Source organism: Saimiri boliviensis, chromosome 12 (genome assembly GCF_048565385.1).
Source record: "Saimiri boliviensis isolate mSaiBol1 chromosome 12, mSaiBol1.pri, whole genome shotgun sequence".
In the NCBI taxonomy this organism is placed as follows: Eukaryota; Metazoa; Chordata; class Mammalia; order Primates; family Cebidae; genus Saimiri; species Saimiri boliviensis.
Genome location: NC_133460.1, coordinates 94586539 through 94609390, shown reverse-complemented (window position 1 = coordinate 94609390; position 22852 = coordinate 94586539). Strand labels below are relative to the sequence as shown.

The 22852-nt window shown below is 38.4% G+C and overlaps 1 protein-coding gene across 10 annotated transcripts in view; it reads right to left on the bottom strand.

Annotated features, from left to right (window-relative positions):
• ADD3 (adducin 3) overlaps positions 1-22852 on the bottom strand; it is a 127264-nt gene that overhangs the window by 62112 nt on the left and 42300 nt on the right. The window contains exon 1 of one of the 10 annotated variants that reach the window (XM_074382859.1): positions 19895-20028. The exons of the other annotated variants lie outside the window; for them this stretch is intronic. The gene's annotated coding sequence lies outside the window, so the exon portion shown is untranslated. Of the gene's footprint in view, positions 1-19894; positions 20029-22852 lie in introns of those variants that run through there. 10 annotated transcript variants of the gene reach the window in all.

The window sequence follows — 22852 nt, the reverse complement described above, 5'->3', positions numbered from 1 at the left end:
TAGACAATTACATCTCAAAGAAATATAAGCTGCTTACAATTTACAAAAGAATTTCTAAGTCATAGTCAACAATTAGAAACCAGGTTTTCTTCAAGTCCCAAGTTGTGGGTTAGGTAAAAAGTTCCTTCTATAAGGTGGGGAGTTGCTATAGAGAACCCCACAAAAAGCCAGAATGTTGAAGGGTTGACCAAAACGCAAAAAAACAAAAAACAAAAAACAAAACTATCCCTTAACAGAGAGAGCTAAACACTCAAATCAAAAAGCGTTGTCTTTCCAGAATGCTAAACGGAAAAAGTCTCCCTTGCTAACCTGCAACAACAGGCCTACACTCACAAAGATTTGGGATTTGGGTTTATACACCAGCATGGTCCAGAAAACCCCAAGCCAAGAGAGAAACATGAAGTGGTCTTAAGCTGGTAGCAACCTGAAATACCTGGCAAAAAGAAACATAAATCCTACCTGAAGAAGGGTGCCCTCAAAACAGGCTGCCTAAGGATTCCCACAGATAAAAGACTGCCAACTTCCAAACTGAAAAGTACAAAGCACATGAGTAAACAAACCGCCTTCAACAAAAGTGAGCAGAAAAAGAGAATCTGACAACCCCATCCCATATCCAAGAAGTACAGACAATGAAATAATTAAACAGAAAATAAATATTTTTATAATGTTTGAAATCTTTAAAGGTAAAATTAAAAGCATGAGAAAGGAAGATGCTATAAAGACCAGCAAATTTTAAGGACTACTGAATAATCAGAAAAAAATTAATGGATTAAACAATACATGAGACCTAACTAGAAAGAGAGTAAACTAGAATACAGACTTGAAAAAACCAGCCAGAATGAAGTACAGAAAGACAAAGAAACAGAATAGGCAAAAGAGATCCCGCCTGTAATCCCACTTTGGGAGGCTGAGGCAGGTGGATCACTTAAGGTCAGGAGTTCGAGACCAGCCTGGCCAAAATGGCAAAACTCTGTCTCTACTAAAAATACAAAAATTAGCCAGGCATGGTGGAACACACCTGTAATCCTAGCTACTCAGGTGACTGAGGCAGGAGGATGGTTTGAACCTGAAAGATGGAGGTTGCAATGAGCTGAGATCAAGCCACTGTACCCCAGCCTGGGCAACAGAGTGAGACTCTGTCTCAAAAAAAAAAAAAGAGAGAGAGAGAGAGAGACACTAAGAGACTTTAATAAAGTCCAACATACCAAAGTTCCTGAAGAGGAAACAGAGTGATCAGGGGAGATATTCAAGGAAATCATGGCTAGAGACTTTTTGCAGAGTGGTCTAGGGACAGATTTCCTACAAAGGACTGACAATTAGACCTGCAACAGATTTCAAAAGAAAACTAAATAAAAGCAATGAGACAAAGAAATATATTCAAAGTGCTGGGAGATGTCAGTCTGTAATTGTATATCTAACAAAACCATCTTTGGAGAGAAAGAGCAAAATAAAACACTGTCTCACTAAAAAGTTTTATGAACTTACTAAAGGAACTTTCAAAGGATAAATTCCAGGAAGAAAGAAATTAAAACTGGAAGGGCAGGCTGGGATGGAAGAAACAACAGTGAGTGAAGAAATTTGTAAATATGTAATTTTTTTTCTGAAACAGGGTCTTGCTCTGTCACCCAGGCTAGGGTACAGTGGGCAAGATCTCAGCTTACTGTAACCTCTGCCTCCCAGGTTCAAGCGATCCTCTCACCTTAGCCTCCTGATTAGCTGGGACTACAGGTGCATGCCACCATCCCTGGCTAATTTTTGTATATTTTGTAGAGATAAGGTTTTGCCATGTTGCCCAGATTGGGAAACATGTAATTTTAAAAATCCTATATAAAACAATGGCAATCACAACTACGGGTGGTTAAAACAAGGTGAACTAATACCATGGTCCATAATAGCATAGAAGAATAGAAAATAAGGCACAGCACAGTGGCTCAAGCCTGTAATCCCAGCACTTTGGGAGGCCGAAGTGGGTGGATCTCCTCAGGTCAGGAGTTCAAGACCAGCCTGGCCAACATGGGGAAACCGTGTCTCTGCTAAGAATATAAAAGTTAGCTGGGCATGGTGGCACATGCCTGTAATCTCAGCTACTCAGGAGGCTGAGGCAGGAGAACCGCTTGAACCTGAGAGGCGGAGGTTGCAGTGAGCGGAGATCACTCCATTGCACTTCAGCCTGGGCAACAAGAATAGAATAGAACTCTGTTTCAAAAAAAAAAAAAAAAAATAGAAAATGAAAGTGTTTTAAGATTCCTGTGTTGTTCAGAAGAAGGGAAGAGATAGCTATTAACTTTGGGTTTTAAGAATGGATGCTAACATTTTAAGGGTATCTGATAAAAGGTAATCCAGAATATATCTTTTTAAACCACTGAGATCACTAATAAAAAGACAAATAAGCCAATTTTTCTATTAGTAAAAGATGTGAACAGCACTTGCAAAAGAAGATCCAAAAAACCAGTAAGTACATTAAGAAGTGTCCATCATCATTAGTTGTAAAGGAAATGAAAATTAAAGCCACAGTGATATACTACCTACCTAACAAGTATGGCTAAAATGAAAACGAAAACAAAAAACTGTTATTATCAAGTATTGGCAAGAATGGGGAACATTTGGAACTCAGAGTTGGTATGTCAACTAGTACAAATACTTTGGGAAACTGGCCTTATCTGCAAAAGTTGGAGACACACATGCCCTGAATGCCAGCCACTCCTCGCCCAGAAATACACTCAAAAGAGCTGCATGGCTATGAACACCAAAAACCATATGACAAGATGTTCCTGGCAGAATTATTTTTAATAGATGCAGACTAGAAACAATATGAATGACCATCATCAAAATGAATTATTTTATGTTTATAAAATGGAATACAGTACATTCAATAAAGGGAATAAATTACAGTTACATTTAAGAACATAAGACAAATTCCACAGGGGGGAAAAATGTTGGGCAAAAGAAGTTGGATACACAAGATATTGAATGATTCTATGCATATAAAATCCCAAAACCGGCAACACTGCTCTATGGTATTACATGTCAAGATTATAGCTACCTTGCAGAAAAAGGGGAAATGCCTGAGAACCCAAAGCAGGGTGTTGCTAGTGCTCTAGTTCTTGACTTAGGTGGGTTACACATGGTGTTCACTTTATATATGTATTCTTCAAGCTGTACTGTATGATTTCTGTATTTTTCTATATGTATGTTAAACTTGCATTTAAAAGTTTATCTGAAAAAATTAAGATGATTTAAAAAGAAAAGCCTCCCCCTCTTTCTGTAGCAAGAACTTACAATTTGATGCCATTTTTTCCTGTTATTAGCTTAGCTCTCTGGAGACACTGTTAAATCCTTTTTCACAAAACCAAGGCATTTTCATATCCATTTTCTTATAAGAAATAATCCAGGTTCTCTTGTGTGAGCTGTATATATACTCCTATGCAAAATATAAATGATCCATGTAGTATCAACTACTTAGCATGGAGGCATAATAAATTAAGAAATTCTCAAGAGAATGTAGGTCTCAAATCAGTATACTACTTACTCCACTTCTCTACCTCAACAATATAATGAATGGATTTAAATAAACAGTGTAGCATAAATTATCACAAATGTTCAATCATTATGGCCAACAGCAGTGTTACAGTACTAATACATTCTGTTGTCTGAATTCAACAGCTTCTCCCATCTTCAGCTCCTAATACCATCTTTCGGTACTTAGAAACATTGACAACACATTCACAAAATGCTTAAAATCTAAATCAGGCCTCCTAGTCATTAAAAAAATAATAAAGGCATTGTTCAAAACTAAATTATGTAAAATGAAAACAAAAACCTGCATGTAACCACTAACCCACAACAAATAAGAGTTATTTTTTCTTTTGGTCACAATCTCTCTCCTGGGCTGAGATTCTGAAATATCTGCTCAAGACTAACACATTTCAGGGTTATAAAATCTTGCCCTATTATTCAGTCTTGTCCTAAGAAAATTTTCTGAATTCTCAGTATAACAGAAACTTTATATCCATGTTATGCTACTTTTGCCTACCACTGTTTTATCTCATAGTTTAAGAATCCAATAGAGACTGTGATATGGAAACCTATCTGCTGGTAGAATGCTACTTTCTGATATGCTATTGAAGAGCAAAGGCTGGGAGGAAAATTCCCAGAAAAAAAGTAATTTTGTCTTATTCACTAACTTACTATAAAATTGGTTACCATTTTGAAAATGTGGTGGGTACATTTCATTCTTTCAAACATATAAAGGTAGGTTTGTATTATGTTTATTTAATTTTTGAAATAGGGTATGGCTCTGTCACCCAGGTGGGAGTGCAGTGGTGCGATCACAGTTCACTGTAGCCCTGACCTCCTGGGCTCAAGCAGTCCTTCCACCTCAGCCACCCAAGCAGCTGGGACCACAGGTACACACCCTCACGCAGGCTTTTTTTTTGAGACAGAGTCTCACTCTGTCACTAGGCACCAGGCTAGAGTACAGTGGCACAATCTCGGATTACTGCAACCTCTGCCTCCCGGGTTCAAGCAATTCTCCTGCCTCAGCCTCTTGAGTAGCTGGGACTATAGGCACACGCCACCACGCCTAGCTAATTTTTGTATTTTTAGTAGAGACGGGTTTTCACCATGTTGGCCAGGATGGTCTCGATCTCTTGACCTCGTGATCCGCCGGCCTCAGCCTCCCAAAGTGCTGGGATTACAGGCTTGAGCCACTGCGCCCGGCCTAATTTTTTTTGTTTTTTGAGACAGAGTTTCCCTCTTGTTGCCCAGGCTAAAGTGCAATGGCACGATCTGAGTTCACTGCAACCTCTGTCATCCAGGTTCAAGTGATTCTCCTGTCTCAGCCTCCCAAGTAGCTGGGATTTACAGGCATGTGCCACCAGGCCTGGCTTTTTTTGTATTTTAGTAGAGATAGGTTTCTCCATGTTGGTCAGGTTGGCCTCCCACTCCTGACCTCAGGTGATCTGCCCACCTTGCCCTCCCAAAGTGCTGGGATTACAGGTGTAAGCTTATGCGCCCAGCCTCAATTTTTCTGTTTTTTTTTTTTTTTTGTAGGGATGGGGTCTCCTCCTCTTGCCCAGGCTAGCCTCGAACTCCTGGGCTCAAGTGATCCTCCTGCCTTGGAATCCCAAAGTGTTGGGATAATAGGTGTGAGCCACCATGCCCAGCCAGTTTGCATTCTTAACTTAAAAATCTAGTAGTCAGCAGAATTAGGTTCTAATTCCAGTTCTAGCTCTGATTTTAACTCACATAATGATTTTGGTTAAGTTACTCAGTCTTCCTAGGCCTCACTTTGCTCAAGTGAAAATAAGAGGATTGAATTAGATGACCTGAAGGTTTCATGCAATTCTAATACCCTATATTGGGTTTAGTGAAGAATGTATCTCAGACTAGGAATTTACAAGGATGATTATGGTACCCAGAAAAAAATAATAAAGCAATACAAAAGAAAATCAAATAGGTAACCCTTAATTAGCCAGTCTATTTGTTAAGTTAGGTCTCTGTGCAAATGGACACTCCTTATTCCTCTACAAGCACCTGGATTTCATCTATTTCAGCACTTATGTGCATGGCAGAAGTGTTTACCGTGTATGAAGTACAGCACCTATTTGCTTTATACCTTGCAAAAGTACTTCTTGAAGATGCTATCATTCTGCTTTCCCAAAGCAGAATGAATGCTGACTCTAGTCATTCCTCTCTCATTTTAGACTTTCAAGATTTTTAACATTAAGGGGACACATGAAGAAACCACCCCTCCTCTAAAAACAAAAACAAAAAAACAGGCAACCCTTTTCTAGGCTGCACTACACCAATAAAAGTGTCAATGAGTAAGTCTATCTATTAGTCCCTGTCTGCTACATAACACTGTCAGGAAGCCATCAGCATTACCTGTGTCTACTTTGGCTGTCATTTATGGCTCTGCTAGATGAGCCTCACCATCTGGAACACCACGGCTTCATCTTTCTAAATCAAGCAGGTCAGGGGGCTTACCTCTTTTTCACCTTTCATATTATATAGTAGTGTGTCTTTGACAGTAATAGGCACTAATACAATGAGAGGGACAACATAGTCATTGCACAAAGCTCAAGCTCAGTGAATGTCATACAGTCTAAAGGACCTGAAGAGTCATCTGGTCTAATTCTTTTCCCTTGTGAGAATTCAGAGGTGCCCAAAGTCACTAACTAAGGTCATACAGAATGTACATATCCTAACCGCAGACTAGTACTCTTTCTACCCTATAAAAGTTAAAGTTGCCTCTCAGGAAAGAATGCTTCAATTGGAATCCACCTCCTATGGAACATGGTAATTGTCATTCATCTGTATCAACAATGAAACATCCACTTCAAATGAGATGAGATACTGAAAAGCCTTTTCAAGTTCTCTGTCCAAATGTCAAGAATTGAATTTGTGCTGACAGACACAATCTACTGGTATATTAGGCTCAAAGAGAGTGCAAAATCCCAAGGAAGGAAGTAGTTTATATTGCTCCAGTGGCAATCAAAGATTTTTAGGATAGTGAGATGAAAGAAATGTCCTGAAGTTGTCCTGGAGCTTTGAGACAGAATAAAATGGTGGAATGGTTAGAGCACATTTAGTTTTTGCAGCACACACACCCCATATTTAATCCATTCTCTGCCTAAAACCTAGTATTAAGCTATTATTCGCATTCTCATGTGGCCATATATCCAAGCTTTTACTCCATGAAACACTGGAATAAACTTGAATATGTTAGGAAATTAGAAAAACTAAATGAATGGGAGGGAAAGCAAATACATTTTCACACAAAGTACAGGATACAGCTGTAATCTGTCATGCTTACAGGATTATCTTCTCAGCTAACAGCAAAACTACAGAACTATCTTCTCAGCTGAACAGGAAGTTGCAGTCTAAAATATATAAAAGTTCCCAAGCCTCAACTCTATTCCCTTCACTTTGCATTTCTAGTACACACCCTTTGACAAGACCTGTGTAATACACCCATGCAAGTAGCCTTGATGAGGTGCCAGCAGGTCTATGGATGACAAGTACTTTGGGAGTCCACAAAATAAGCTTTAATCATGATGTCCCTAAATAAAAAGCCATGTGGGACCAATGTGGTTGGTTGTACTCTTCAAAATAAACAGGTGGTAGCAAGAAAGACAAAACCAGCTTTGGCCTTTAAGAAATTCATAGTTGTATGAACCATCTTTTCATTCATTCATTCATTCACTCACTCACTCATTCATTCAAGACAGAGTCTTGCTAACTTTGTCATCCAGGTTGGAGTCAGGTCTTGTGATTTCAGCTCACTGAAACCTCCGCCTCCAGGGTTCAAGCAATTCTCCTGCCTCAGCCTCCCGAGTAGCTGCTATTACAGGCATGCACCACCAGGCCCAGCTAAATTTTGTATTTTTAGCTCAGGCGGGATTTCACCACATTGGCCAGGCTGGTCTGAAACTGCTGACCTCAAGTGATTGACCCACCTCAGCCTCCCAAAGTGCTGGGATTACAAGCATGGGCCACTGTGCCCAGCCTGTATGGGTGATCTTTAGTTTTTCATTTCTGAAAGCGTTTTCATGGTACCAAAACACACCTAATAGAATTTCCTTTATCTTTCACAGGATACTATGTCAGCTAACAGACAAGGCACCTAACCCAGGCCCAAGGCAATGGAGGCGAAAACAGAGCACTTCACAATGGATCTAATGTGATTTTTAAGTGATTTATAAACTAAATGTCACTTATAAACTATAATTTAAAAAGATGAGAGTCAAGGAAAGCAGCAGCAAGACAGCATTGTATGCACTTAGAAAAATTTTGCAACCAATGATAATTTAACATGTCAGATCCTTCCTACAGTTCCACTTTAAAATGGATTTCTGATATGGAAAAGAATCATGAGCTAGATACTTAGATGCCGATTAGAGGTGCCCAGATACATCAGTAGGAGATCATATTCCAAATGATAGTTCTACATACGTAAAAGGCTCAATACAAAGGAAATAGTGATATGCTCAAATGGGTGTGTTTAGAAAAGAGATGAAGTGGTATTTTCTCCCCCCAAAAATGCTATGGAATTATTTTCAAATTAATATTCCTTTGAATGTCTTGATTTCCCAGCTTAGCTTTTACATTAGCGAAGAACACAGCAGTGTTGCCACAGTCCTCACAAAGTACTATCACCATGGGTGTGATACACAAAAACAGAGCTAACTCTCAAACAGGAAGTCACCATTTTGTGAATCAGATGGTACACATTAGAAATGGAAAGATCAGCAAAATGTAAAAAGCAATAAAGAACATGTAGAATTGAGAGAAGGAATTCTGAGATCTTGCCCTTTTTTACAGGCAACACCACAATTTATCAACAGCTGGGAAATTTCCTGTTCACAGGAAAAGGATGACTTCTTAGTTCACATTAAAGTGGAAATGACAAAAACTGACTGCATCACACAGAAAAAAGGTGTTTCCTGAAGGAAGGAGAAGCAGAGTGCTGCCTTTATTTGCAAAAGAAACCCGCCCCCTACTCAAAAAATACTCCACACAAACCCAAAATACAAAGAAAAAGCAAAACAACATGCATGTGGCAAGCCAAAAAAAAAAAAAATCTTCAAGAGATAAAGGAGAAAATAACTAAATCAAAGAAATATTTCATGGTAAGAGTTAGCTTCAGCAGGACAATCATTTGGTCCTGTTGAGTTACTTTAAATGTAAATATGCATAAGGGAAATAACATTATTTCCACTTTGTATTCATGCAAAGATTTTTATCTGTAATTTTGGAAAATAATTTATCTAGCATCAGCTTTTCTCCATACATACAGAAAATAATCCATATTTCATTACAAATTTATAACTAGCTTCTATAAGTTATTTCAAAGAATTAAAGCTTGGTTTATTCTTTAAATTATAATGATTCCTAAAAAGTACATTCTTTCATTTAACAAAAAATATTTGTTGAGTGCCTACTATTTACCCTTTTACATGCTGGGGTCTCAGTAGAGAATAAGCTCCCTGCCTTCCTGGAGTTTTGCCTAGTTTTGTTTTATTGACCAGAGTAATGGTTTTCAAACTTTACTGCAAATTAGAATCAGATGAAGAGCTTAAAAAAAAAACCCATACTGCACCCCACACCAAGTAAATCACAATCTCAGCAGTGAGACCTAGACATCAATAATTCTGAGGCACCAAGTGACTCCAAAGAACAATAATGTTTAAGTACCAGATCTAAAGCATCTAAAGTTCCAGGATAGGAGTGGTGGCTCAGCCCATAATTCCAGCACTTTGGGAGGCTCAGGCAGGAGGACTGTTTGAGGTGAGGAGTTTGAAAGCATTAGTTCTCAACTTTGGGTGTTTGAAAAAACACCTCTTGGTCAGTAAAATGGTTTTCCTGCATCTTTAAGGAATACAAATTTTCCAGAACTTTTAGGGAAAATTACTGGCAACTATTTTTAGATAAGTAACAACATAATATACTCAATGCAGAGAAAGGTTCGTTGACATATAATACCCAATTAGAAAAGTGCAGAATGGGGTAGAGAAAGGGTTGATATGGGGAGAATTGGGGATAAGAAGACATGTGCTGGGTCACTATCCCCAGTCCATCTCTTGTCAACGAAGGCAGCAAAATATTTTGTGACCAAAGGAACTCTTGAGGAAATAATTGGAAACTGTTAAGAACCTAGAGTTTTCCCATATCACCGACCACAGGAATCCACGTAACTTTCTAATAAAGACATGGGTCTAGAAAGAACCAAAACTTATCTAATTATAATCCCATCCTCCCATTAGTATAGCCACTGCCCAAATAAATAGTCCCTGTGGTGGTTAAAGATGACCAATAAAAAGAAAAGGTTCTCCTTTTGCTCCAGGTGCATGGTAAGGGTACTTTTGAGAAAGGTGGGCTAAAAAGTAACTTCATTAAGTTTTACTTGTTACAGAAATCTTACAATTTAAATTTGTACCAATTGTTTCGAATTCAATACTTTGAGGAATCTATTCAGTGTTGACTAGACAAATACGATTTGTTCATTTGGCATTTCCTTCTATTAACTAACTCTTAGAGCAAATTAATACTCTAAACCACAAACTTTTTCACTTTTTACTCGAAGTCCTGTAATTATTTTGTAAAAAAATTCCATTTTTTTCCCCAAGGATAAGAAAAGGTATTTTCCTGCTTCTAAAATTTATTAATGTCTACTACTATTTGTGACAGGGAGAAAAAACCCTTACTTCGGCTGTGCTGTCATCTTCAAAATAGTTTTAATTCCCAATATAAAAGGGAGTTGATACTAATTCTCCTACTCTTTGCTAGTTTTCACTTGCACTTTTTGCTTTTGTAAATATTATGTTCATGCCTAAAATTAATCATTAAAAACATCAGTTGATTAAAAAACATACCACTCAATGTAAGAACAGAAAGTGTGCAAATGCAAAATGAAAGTAACTCTGTATGCAATTTATTCATGGAACTAAAATTATATACATTTGAGTATCATCAGAACCTGTTGTGAATTGTTAGTTTAAGGATTAAGGCTGTCCCTAAACTCTTGGAGCTGAGGAAGTGCAGCAGTGATGTAGGTAATTATTAAGAACACTGGAATTGTGATGTGATTTCAGATGTCTTTGCTGACTTATAAAAATCTGTTTGCAATACAATAGCCTTTAGGTCACAAACTCATATATATGCTATCACAGGCATTATATATCAGTCTGCACATTAGCTAGGCCAAAAGATATCACAGTGGTTATCATAGATTTACGTTTCATTTGACCATTATTGTCTTATTCCATTGAGAAAATCTGTATCATGAGTTTCATATCATTTATTAAAATAAACTATGCAAAGAAAGTCTTGATTAGAAGGAGCTGTGTAATCTCTATCGGCATAGTGTCTTCAAGTTTATAATGCACTTTTACATCCTTTATTTCATTTTATGCTCAAAACAACTTTTAAAATTCATAGCTCCATTACATAGACTAAGATCTGGCTTGTGGCTTAGAGAAGTGAAGAATTTACCCAAGGACACAGAGTTACTAAGTTGCTGAGTGAGGACTGGAATCAAAGTCTTCTGATGCCTGCCTCTTTGTTGTTGGACAGTTGAGCTGCCATAGTTACTCACTTACACTTTGTTTACCCATTTTTGTTTTAATCTAGGATTTTCTTAGAAAAAAAAAAAAAAAGGAAACATTAATATTATAAATATTCATTAAAAGCTGAATCTTAGATAATACCATCACCAAATAACTTATGAAACTTGGTAATCCATATTTTTTATCAACTGCCAAATATGGAACACTGTACTCAGTACTTATCCCAAAACATGCATATTTCTCAGCAAATTAACATTCAAGAAGTACCACATGTAATATTTCTGAAATTAAGGGTAATAGTGATAAGCCGCTGAGTGGCTTATGTAAACAGATGGGTTTGCCACTATTTTCTAAGGTCACACAAATACTGTAATTCAGAACACCTGGGCAAGAAGTTCAACAGTTCCATAAAATATTTTGACTACACCTGCCCATGTTTTTATCACCATAACTTACTCCTGTTTCTTGTCTGATATTTTTTCCAGATCGACATGTCAATCAAGAAAGATTTCAGCAGCATTACAACAGCTAATATTATTGGGCACTTACTACTAGAGGTAAACTTTTTACATGAATTTAATTTAAGAATGAGAAAACTGCTGGGCGCAGTGGCTCAGACCTATAATCTCAGCACTTTGAGAGGCCAAGGCCAAGGTGGATCACAAGGTCAGGAGTTTGAGACCAGCCTGACCAACATGGTGAAACCCATCTCTACTGAAGATAGCTGCATGTGGTGGCACACGCCTGTAATCCCAGCTACTCAGGAGACTGAAGCAGGAGAATTGCTTGAAACCGGGAGGCAGAGGTTGCAATAAGCCAGGATCGCATCATTGCACTCCAGCCTAGGTAATAGGGCAAGGCTCTTGTCTCCAAAAAAAAAAAACCAGAATGAGAAAACTGGCTTTCTCCCAAGATCTTGCAGCTAGTTGAGTGACAGTCCCAGATTATCAATCTAGGGCTTCTAACTCTAAACTCAAGACTCCCTCTATTACATACAAACAATATCAGCATTATCTGATGGCACTAAAATATCTTGTTACTCAGAGTTACAGCTCTTAATCTTTACACTACATTCTTGATTTCTGAAAATGTATTATAAAAGTAACACATACTCATATTTACATACCATTCTCCAAAATAAATTTTAATCAAAGCCAGGAACATCTTTCATACATTTTGTCAGCATATATAAACAGAAACTTTCTTGTTCATACTTTTAAAAACCTATTACATTGCATATTCTGTTCTACAGCTTAGTTTTCAAAATACTTATAGTGGACATTCTATTCTAAGTCAGTACACGCAGAATGACCTCATTATTCAATGGCTGCTGTACATAATTATGCCATACACATCTCCCATTCACAGGTTGTTTTCTTATCATTACCAACTCTGCTATAAATGAACATCTTCATACATACAACGCTGCATTTTTTGGAACTAAAATGTAAATTTCTAGAAACATAACTTACAAGTCAAGTGGTAGGCACATTTAATCTCTGACAAAATGCCTTCTATAAAAGTTAAACTTATGCCAGGCGCGGTGGCTCAAGCCTGTAATCCCAGCACTTTGGGAGGCCGAGGCGGGTGGATCACGAGGTCGAGAGATCGAGACCATCCTGGTCAACATGGTGAAACCCCGTCTCTACTAAAAGTGCAAAAAATTAGCTGGGCATGGTGGCACGTGCCTGTAATCCCAGCTACTCAGGAGGCTGAGGCAGGAGAATTGCCTGAGCCCAGGAGGTGGAGGTTGCGGTGAGCCGAGATCGTGCCATTGCACTCCAGCCTGGGTAACAAGGGCGAAACTCCATCTCAAAAAAAAAAAAAAAGTTAAATTTATTAATATTCTCATCCCCAGTGAATACGTTAGAATTGGAGGTTTCTGTTCTAGGATAATTTTACCTACTCTTATTTCACCTATTAATAAGAACAATAATCCTCAAGGAAAATGAGTCATTCTATTATTATTAACTTTACAGTGAAAATTAAGACTGCTGATGGTTAGTAAAGGTTCTAATTACTAACTTTTTTAAAGCTAAGAAGAATGAGCAAAACCAAGCTATAAAAACACATTCATAAGTACATTCTGCGAGGAAAAATGTACTACTTTAAGTTTATTCATAGAAAAACGATAGTTTTGGATATTACAGTATATGTACTAGATTTCTAATGAGTATTACTGGAAATGCAGACATAAAATTTAAACACATACCAGTGACCTTTACAGAATCCAGATAAACAGTTTCTAAGTTACAACCAAAAAGAAGTTATACTGAGAAATGTTCAATGAAAAAAGCTGTTTTATATTCCATTATCATTTGCCACAACCACCACCAAAAAACTACATTATGCCCAAGCAGAAACTGGCATTATGTAAATTCATCTACTTGAAAGTGAATCCAAGAGCATTCTTTTTGTTACTACTGAACTAAATGTGAAAATGTAGACAGATCACTATGGTAAATTGTTCAGTTGATTTTTCCTCATTCTGCTATGATCTTATGCTCTCAGCCATCTGGCACATATTTACTGTACTATTGGGAAACTGTATTTGCTCACTAATGAAAGTAAAGCTCTATTTTTCCTATTGTGTTTGCATAGTTATTCCCGTGTGTGTGTGTGTGTGTGTGTGTGTGTGTGTGTGTGTGTATTTTTCCCCATTTTCTAAAGCAGGTATTTTACCCACCTCAGGACAAATTCTTGAAGGCCTCACTATTATTTATATCTTAACAAAACGTGCTATATTTATGGTTGTTCCTGTACTCTATTTGAACCCTGATTTCTTCAAGCACTAAGGAAATTCAACTTTTCTACTCCAACTTCTGCAACTCTGTCTTTGAATGGACCTTAGTTCCTTTGATTTGAGTCACTTCCTCTCTATACTATCAAATACAACCTCTGAAATGGTTTTCAGGCTTAAAAATAAAACTATTCACTTATTTATGTTTTTGATATAAGCTCTTTGTCAAACTAACCACATATCTTCATGCACAGGGGCCTGCACTTTAAGAAAGCTAATGTATTACCCTAAACATTTATTAGCATAGATCATTGGTCCCAAATCTTTTTGGCACCAGGGAAGACAATTTTTCCCCAGAATGGGGATCGGACTTTGAGGGGAGGGGGGAGAAAAAGAGATGGTTTCCTAATGAAACTGTGGCTCTGATTATCAGGCACTACATCCTCATAAGGAGTGTGCAATCTAGATTTCTTGCATGTGCAGTTCACAACAGGGTTTGGGCCCCTATGAGAATCTAATGCTACCACTGATCTGACAGGAAGTGGAGCTCAGGTGGAAATGCTCACTTGCCTGCCACACAGCCCAGTTCCTAACAGGTACTGGTGCAGGGCCCAGGGAATGGGAACCCCTGGCATGGACCATTAGGTGGAAGCAGGTATCTTATGATTCTTTGGTGTTTTCCTCAAGAGGGAGGGGGTACCTATATCTGACTTTCCAGGTAGACAGAGGTGATATGAAAGATCCCTCTATAAAAGAACACTACTGTATATATTTTTTTCAATTTACTTATAAAATAAGTTATACCTGTACACAGTAAACAATTCAGTGGTACAGAAAAAGTCAAACTGGGCTGGGCATGATGGCTTTACACTTGTAATCTCAGCACTTTGGGAAGCCCGGGAGGTTGAGACTGGCCTGGGCAACATAGCAAGACCTTGTCTCTAGAAAAAAAAATTAAAAATTACGCATGGTGGTATGGGCCTGTGGTCCCAGCTACTTGGGAGGCTAGGCTGGAGGATCACTGGAATCCAGGAGGTTGAGGCTGCAGTGAGCCATGTCCATGCTACTACACTTCAGCCTGGGCAACAGAGCAAGACTCTGTCTCAAGAATAAAAAAATAAATAAAAAGCCAACTGTAAAACGGAGTCCATTAAATAAAGTTAGTCTTCTTTTCAACCTTGAACTCCTTTCTAGAAAGAACTACTTTTGCCACCTTGTGATTTTTTTTCTATACATTTCCTGTTTTTACAAAAATTGTAGAATGCACACTTCTCTACATCTTGCTTTGTTCTACTTAATGGTATACCATAGAATATGTTCTATTTCAAGATTTAGAGTGCCATCTAACTTATTTTTAAATGGTTGCACAGTATTCCATTGTATGGATATCACTATTTAGCAAATTCTCTATAACAGGCATATAATTTTCCCTAATACTTCACTATTATAATGATGCATTTGTATATACTTCTTTGTATTTATAGAAATTTTGTACTGTGTTTAACTTTTGGAGAAACCACTGCATGGTTTTTCCCTAGTAGTTGCACCATTTTGCATTCCCAGCAGCAGTTTCTAATTTCTCCACATCTTCATCAATGTTTCTAATTTTGGTGAAGTTCAATTATCTATTTTTCCTGTTGTTGCCTGTTTTTTGGTGTCACATCCGAGAAATCATTGTCAAATCTGGTATCATGAAGATTTCCCTCTGTTTTCTTCTGAGTCTCATGGTTTTAGGTCTTTATTTAGGTCTTTGATCCATTTTGAGTTTATTTTTGTAAGTTGTACAAGGGTCTTACTTCATTTTTTTTTTTGCATAAGTACATCCAGTTTTCCCAGAACTATTTGTTGAAAAACACCATCTTCTCCTCTACTGACTGGCATTGGCACCCTTGTCAAAAAAATCAATTGACTGTATATCTGAGAGTTACTTTCTGGGACAATATTAATTTTGATACTGCCAAATTGCCCTCCAAACACCAACTTATAGTCGCACTGATATATGAGAGTGTTCACTTTTCACATCATTCAAACACATTTGAGAGCAATATAATATGACTTGATGTATTAGTTTATTTTCACACTGCTGATATAAACATACCCGAGACTGGGTAATTTATAAAGGCACAGTGGCTGTTGTCTGTAATCCCAGCACTTTGGGAGGCCGAGGTAAGCAGATCACTTGAGGTCAGGAGTTCAAGACCAGCCTGGCCAACATGGTGAAATGCCATCTCTACTAAAATAGAAAAATTAGCCAGGTGTGGTAGTGCACATCTATAATTCCAGCTACTTGGGGGGCTAAGGCATGAGACTCACTGGAACCTGGGAGACAGCAGTTGCACTGAGCTGAGATCGTGCCACTGCACTCCAGCCTGGGTGACAGAGTCAGACTCTATCCCCCGCCATTCCCCCAAAAAAGAGGTTTAATGAACTTATGTGGCTGGGGAGGTTTCACAATCATGGTGGAAGGTGAAAGGCATGTTTTATATGGTGGCAGACGAGAGAATGAGAGCCAAGTGAAAGGGGAAACCCCTTATAAAATCATCAGATCTTATGAGACTTACTACCCCGAGAACAGTATGGGGAAAACCGCCCCCATGATTCAGTTATCTCCCACTGGGTCCCTCCCACAGCACATAGGAATTATGGGAGCTACCATTCAAGGTGAGATGTGGGTGGAGACACAGCCAAACCACATCATTCCACCCCTGGCCCCTCCAAATCTCATGTCCTCACATTTCAAAACCAATCATGCCTTTTCAACAGTCCCCCAAAGTCTTAACTCATTTCAGCATTAACTCAAAGTCCACAGTCCAAAGTATCACTGGAAACATGGCAAGTTCCTTCTGCCTATGAGCCTATGAAATCAAAAGCAAGTTAGTAACTTCCTAGATACAGTGGGGATCCAGGCACTGGGTATATACAGCCATTCCAAATGGGAGAAATTGACCAAAACAAAGGGGCTACAGGCCCCATGCAAGTCCAAAATTCAGCAGGGGGAGTCTAGTCTTAAAGCTCCAAAACGATCTCCTTTGACTCCATGTCTCACATCCAGGTCATGCTGATGTAAGACATGGATTCCTATGGTCTGGAGCAACTCTGTCCCTGTGGTTTTCTAGGGTATAGCACCCCCATGGCTGCTTTCACAGGCTGGTGTTGTGTCTGCGTCTTTTCTAGGCACATGGTGCAAGCTGTCAGTGGATCTACCATTCTGGGGTCTGGAGGACAGTGACCCTTTTCTCACAGCTCCACTATGCAGCACCCCAGTGGGAAGTCTAAGTGCAGGCTTCAACTCCACATTTCCCTTCTGCACGGCCCTAGCAGAGGTTCTCCATGAGGGCCCCACACCTGCAGCAAACTTCTGCCTGGACATCCAGGCATTTCCACACATCCTCTCAAATCTAAGTGGAGGTTTCCAAACCTCAATTCTTTACTACTGTGCATCCACATGCACAAAACCACGTGGAAGCTGCCAAGGCTTGGGGCTTGTATCCTCTGTGACCATGGCCTGAGCTGTAACTTGGCCCCATTTAGCTATGGCTAGAGTGACTGGGACGCAAGGTTATCAAGTCCCTAGGCTGCACACAGCAGGGAGACTCTGGGCCCAACCCATGAAACCATTTTATCTTTCACACCTCTGGGCCTGTGATGGGATGGGCTAGCACAAAGTTCTCTGACGTGCCCTGGAGACATTTTCCCCATTGTTTTGGCAATTAACATTTGGTTTGTTACTTATGCAAATGTCTGCAGCCAGCTTAAATTTCTCCCCAGAAAATAGGTTTTCCTTTTCTATTGCATCATCAGGCTGCAAGTTTTCCAAACTTCTATGCTCTGTTTCCCTTTCAAGATTGAATGGTTTTCAAAGCACCAAGTCACCTCCTGAATGCTTTGCTGCTTAGAAATTTCTGCTGCCAGATACCCTACATCATCTTTCTCAAGTTCAGAGTTCTACAAATCTCCTGGGCAGGGGCAAAGAGCTGGAAGTCCCTTTGCTAAAACATAACAAGAGTCACCTTTACTCCAGTTCCCACCAAGTTCCTAATCTCCATCTAAGACCACCTCAGCCTGGATTTCATTGTTCATATCATTGCGAGCATTTTGGTCAAAGCCATTCAACAAGCCTCTAGAAAGTTCCAAACTTTCCTAAATTTTCCTGTCTTCTTCTGAGACCTCCAAATGGTTCCAACCTGTTACCCAGTTCCAAAGCAGTGTCCACATTTTCAGGTAGCTTTAGTGCAGCACCCCACTTCTGATACCAATTTACCGTATTAGTCCATTTTCATGTTGCTGATAAAGACATACCCAAGGCTGGGTAATTAATAAAGAAAAAGATTTAATGGACTCATAGTTCTACATGGCTGGGGAGGCCTCATAATCACGGTGGAAGGGGAAAGGCATGTCTTACATGGCAGCAGACAAGAGAGAATGAGAGTCAACTGAAAGGGGAAATCCCTTAGAAAATCATCAGATCTCGTGAGACTTATTCCTTACCACAAGAACAGTATGAGGGAAACTGCCCCCATGATTTAATTATCTCCCACTGGGACCCTCCCACAACACATGGGAATTATGGGAGCTATAATTCAAGATGGGAATTGGGTGGGGACACAGCCATACCATATAACTTGAGAAAGTATCTCATTATATTTAGGTAAATCTTTTTAAAGTATAGTGATAATATGTTTCTTTCTAATGGGATAGTTCTCACTAGCTGAGTCTGATTTTAAACATACTAATTTTTACCTTACCAGCTAAAGACACTCCCAAGATATTCTCTGGGGATACATATGAAACAATTTTTTTTTCCCCCACAGAGAAGTCTCTAGAATTCACACTGTTTTTCATTTCTGATTCTGTGACGCTATCTCACTTCTCATTTTGCAACGAGATTTTTTTCTGTAACTATCTTTTCTTATTTTCCTAAGTCATACAGTAAGTAGCATGACAAGTTTCTCTCTGTATTAGTCCCCAAACACTTAAGATTCAAAGAACATTACAAGGTAGTATTTGCACAAATTTTCATTTATAAAATGGTTTTTATTTATGGATACATTAAAAAATTATCTAGGCCTCAACCTACAGAGGTTCTGATTTAGAAGACCTGGAATGGGACCCAACCATATAAATTTGGAAAATGCTAGCACCTGATTTTATTAGATTTCTCCACATAACCACTAGAACTCATTTGATCATCATGACAATTCTATGTACTAATTCTGTGTTACAGTGTGCATTTACAGAGGAGCAATCTGAGGTTGAGAGAGCCAAGCAACTTGTCCAAGGTCATATGCTAGAAGCCAAGTCTCCAGCTACATTATGTAAAACTGTCTAAGCCTAATATTACTCATGATTACTAAAAGTGTGCTAATTCAATAAATCTACTTTTAAGCTTTAAGTTACCTGTACTCAGTTTTAAACATATAAATGATCTGTTAATAGCATGACTCTTACAACTGCCCTAAAGGTAAAGAGAAAGATAATGAATATTATTTATTTAGCTACTGTGAACTAGCTATCTGTATTATGCTGGCACATTAGAATAGCATGGCTTTTTAAATACATATCAAAAAAGTGATCTGGTGGAAATTCCATTGTGCTGTCTTTGGAGTGAAAAGTACTACATCTTATTAGTCAGCACTTGTGAGCCTTTGGGCTTATGGTAGACAGCACTTCAGAATCACTGGACGTTGGCACTGCTTCAATACAAACTTTGTAAAACCAAAAAAAAAAAAAAAAAAGAAAACAAAACAAAACAAAACCGGACAAAATTATCCTTGATTACGAGAGTATTTAAGGTTTTTATTCTTTGTCAATTTCAAACCAAATATTTCCAAATCAGTATTTCATGCTTCATTAGCAGCTACTATTTTAAAAGCACTAATTATATACAAGACATCATGTTAAGTGATTTACATATTTATTCAATACTCACCACTACCTTGGTGAGGCAACTATTACCTCCATCTTGCAGATGAGAAAACCAAGACCTAGAAGAGTTTACCAACCTCCCCAAAGTGACAACAGTACGTAGAATTTGAATGTCCTTGCTCTTTTAACTTTGCTTTCCTTTTAACCTATATTTACGTACCTTATATAAAAATTTCAGACAGGCGCAGTGGCTCATGTTTGCAATCTCAGCACTTTGGGAGGCCAAGGCAGACAGATCACTTCACGTCAGAAGTTTGAGACCAGCCTGGTCAGCATGGTGAAACTCCATCTCTACTAAAAACACAAAAATTAGTGGGATACAGTGGTGCATGCCTGTAGTCCCAGTAACCTGGGAGGCTGAGGCAGGAAAATGGCTTGAACCTGAGAGGTGGAGGTTGCAGTGAGCCAAGATCACGCCATTGTACTCCAGCCTGGGTGACAGAGCAAGACTGTCTCAAAAAATAAATAAATATCATAAAATCTCTTTAGATGAGACATTATATCTTTCAAAGCTTTTGATACTCCCTCTCACTAGCATCATATACAGATGACCCTTGAACAACATGGGAGGTTAGGGACACCAGCCTCCCACACAGTCAAAAAAAAAATCTATGTATAACTTTCAACTCTCCCCAACTATTAATAGCCTACCGTTGACCGGAAGCCTTACTGATAGCATAAACAGTAGATTAACAAATATTTTGTATGTTACATGTATTATGTACTGTACTCCCACAATAAAGCAAGCTAAAGAAAATCTTAAAATGCATTAACAGTAATGTACTATATTTATTAATACCATAAATTTATGTCTTCTGTTTACAAGATGAATAATTTGTTTGAAATGGTGGCAACAGCAGCCGCAGACCTCAATTGATGGTACATATCAAGCAATTCAACTTTTTCTTAGGATGTCATGACTTTTCTCTGCTTCTTGAAAGCATCACTAGCAGCACTTTTTGTCTCATGGTGTTATTCAAGATTTACAGTACTGTACTAGACAGAAAGATACACGAGAATAGTGAGAGGTCACTTTTTACTGAAATATGCAATTTACAGGAAAGGTGAACTGTTCACACAGATGATTAGCATCACACAGCTTTTTAAGTAAATATTCCTAACACTTAAGCTCACGGCAACAGCAACAAGAGGTGGCTACATGATTAATACAGGACTACAGTATGTACTACAGTTAATTTTATGCAGCTATGATTTAATACAGCCTTTTAAAATTTATTTATATTTCTCTCAACTGTGACAGTGCCATGTATGGTCTCTGTGTGTTTAAGTTCTGATAAATTTTAACTTTTTATATAAGATGTGTGTATATTTCATGGTAGTAAATGATAAAAGTAAACTAGCATTTATTTATTAATTTTGGAGACAGAGTCTCACTGTGTCGCCCAGGCTGGAGTACAGGGGCATGATAACCGGCTGACTGCAACCTCTGACTCCCAGGTTCAAGCAATTCTCCTGCCTCAGCCCTCAAACTAGCCGGGACTACAGGCGCCTGCCACCATGCCTAGCTAATTTTTGTATTTTTAGTAAAGACAAGCTTTCACTATGTTGATCAGGCTGGTCTTGAACTCCTGGCCTCGTGATCCACTTGTATCAGCCTCCCAAAGTGCTGGGATTACAGGCATGGGCCACCACATCCAGCCAGGTACTTTATTTCAAACTACCTAGTGTTTGAGCAAAGTATTTTCAACTAAGTAACCAACTAGTGCCCCACACCTTGAAATAAGGTCTGGTACTGCTTTACAGTAAGATCCCACTGGTAAGACTGTAGTCAAAATTCAATCTTTGCCAAATGCACATGGCAATCTATTTTGAGGACTGACTATGCATAGTTATACATAGAGTGTAGCACTTTTAGAAACAGCATTTGATAAGACCATAAAGTAACCTAGTTCCAAAGTATAAATCACAGTTTCATTTTGAATTGAAAGGATCTTTATTATTGAATCTCATGAGAGAAATCTGAAGACTCTCTGCTATCTCCTCTTTTGACACTTATTACTTTAGTCTACAATTTTATTTTGAAGGAGTGTATTTGTTCTCCTCCCCATTAAATCACTAACTGTATCTGAAATGAAAATTTCACTGGTGTTACTTATCAGCTATGGATGTTTTATGAATATTTTTAACATTTTGAAGCTCATGTAAAGACTGCAGCACCTATGTTACATTAAACAAATATATGAAGCACTGCCTGATTTTTTATGGAAAATTCTAGGTTCCTAGTTGATTCATCTCTCAAAAAGCATATAATAAGCTTCAATCAAGTATAAAGTTCTAGAAACAGGAAGATAAAAATAAATAATTCTCACTATAAAGGAGCCAATAGTCTAACAGGCCAGAAGATACAATAATAAAAAGTGATAATTTCTCATATAAGCTGTCCTAATATAATCAATCTATAAAGCTTCCTGTTTCTAAGTGTTCAACAAAATTTTTTTTTGAGACAGAGTCTTGCTCTGTCACCCAGGCTGGCATACAGTAGCGCTATCTCAGCTCACTGCAACCTCCACTTCCCGAGTTCAAGTGATTCTCCTGCATCAGCCTCCTGAGTAGCTGGGACTACAGGCGCGTGCCACTACACCCAGCTAATTTTTGCATTTTTAGTAGAGACACGGTTTCACCATATTGCTCAGGCTGGTCTTGAACTCCTTACCTCATGATCCGCCTGCCTGAGCCTCCCAAAGTGCTGGGATTACAGGCGTTAGCCACTGCACCTGGCCTGTTTAACAAATTTTATAAGACTCATAAGAATATCTCCCCTAATTCTCACACCTCTTAAGTCAAAACTGATCTTTCCTTTGAGCTACCACCGCTCTTAATTTGTACTTTTTACTGTGGTTATTTAAGCACACAGTGTATCTTCTCCATTGATTAGATATTCCTTGAGAAAAAGGATCTATTTCTGATTTATTGTTGTATTCCCCATAGTGTTTAGTATCAACAAGAATTAAAATATTTATTGAATGAAGAATTTAGAGTCCTGATGCAATAATCTGAAAGTAACATCTTAGTTTCAAGAAACTAACATAGCTTCTACAATTTCCCAATCTACTCTTAGGAGAACTTATGCAGTAGAAAAATGTGGCTCCAATAGTGA